The following is a 1,358-nucleotide window of genomic DNA, read 5'->3' as shown; positions in this document are numbered from 1 at the left end:
GAACGTGGGGGGGAGGGGAGGCCGGGGGAATGGCAAGGGGGGAAAAAAAGGAGACATATGTAATACTCTTTGTAATACTTTAAGCAATAAAAAAAAAAGAAAAGAAAAGTCAGAAATGACCCTATAGTTCATGGCCTCCTGCATATAACTCATGGCGTCACTGCTGTGAGAGTTCCTCAATATCAAATTGGACTCTTCTCAACTACTATTGTCATTCTAGAGCAGGGGTGGGGCACAACTATAAGACAAAACAGCTATCATCCAGAACCATAGGAAAGCTGACCAATTGGACTCTTCTCAACTACTATTGTCATTCTAGAGCAGGGGTGGGGCACAACTATAAGACAAAACAGCTATCATCCAGAACCATAGGAAAGCTGACCGAGTGGAAATTCTATAACTAGAAGGAAAGAAAAAAGCACATTTGTCCGAGTAGGAGGGGAGAGGCGTCAAGAACAGAGGTACGGAGGCGCGTGGGAGGCTGCTGCACATTGGTGCGGGTTTTTTTCAATCGGAAGGGGACAAGCTCTCGAAAGCACTGAACTCATTTACAGCGAGATGCTGAGGTCACAGACTCCTACGGGGAGAAATGGGACTGTCTTGCAGCGGGTCGGAAAGCAAGGGTGACTTTCTCACAGAGCTGCTCGCAGTGATCATTGTTGCTGTGGGGGCGCGCGGCACTCAGGGAGTTTTGGAGTCAGAGTCGCAGGGTCGCTGACCACACCATTGCTGTTTGCTCCACCCTGAGGACTCTCTGAGACCACCACCCCCCACTCAATTTACATCCCCTCCCAAGCTGTGCTCGGTGGCACAAAGGAGGCACCTGCACTTTTACAGCCTAACAAACTACAATGAATCAGAGAGCTCCAAAACTTCCAAACTCCAAACAAAGAGGAGAAATCTGTTGATATTGCTGTAGCCCCTGCTGGGTGGACCCACACAGTGGTTGACTTGGAGATCCAGGAGCCAGGGTACTCCAAGTCAGATACTAGATTTCAACTCCTCACATCTATAAGGGACACACTCAAGAAGCAGACTCAGTGAGCACCAAAACCCCAATGAAGCAAGTCCTACTGTATAAGGGTATCTCCAGCACAGCAGTTCTTCTTATAGACACAGTGGGTCCTTGCAGTCAGCCAAAATTGTGAAGACAAAGAAACATGTCACAAATGAAAGAAATGGAGGACAGCAAACTAATGGAGGACATAGAGTTCAGAACCACAGTTATAAGGCTACTCAAGAATCTTCTACGAACCTCTGAGGAACTTAGTGAGACCTTCAAGGATCTTAATGAAAATGCAAAAAAAAAAAAAATGGAAAAGGACCAGTCAGAAATTAAATATACACTGACTGAAATT

Source organism: Myotis davidii, unplaced genomic scaffold (genome assembly GCF_000327345.1).
Source record: "Myotis davidii unplaced genomic scaffold, ASM32734v1 scaffold992, whole genome shotgun sequence".
NCBI classification, from domain to species: Eukaryota; Metazoa; Chordata; class Mammalia; order Chiroptera; family Vespertilionidae; genus Myotis; species Myotis davidii.
The sequence above is the reverse complement of the archived record's forward strand: the minus strand, read 5'-3'. Positions refer to the sequence as shown.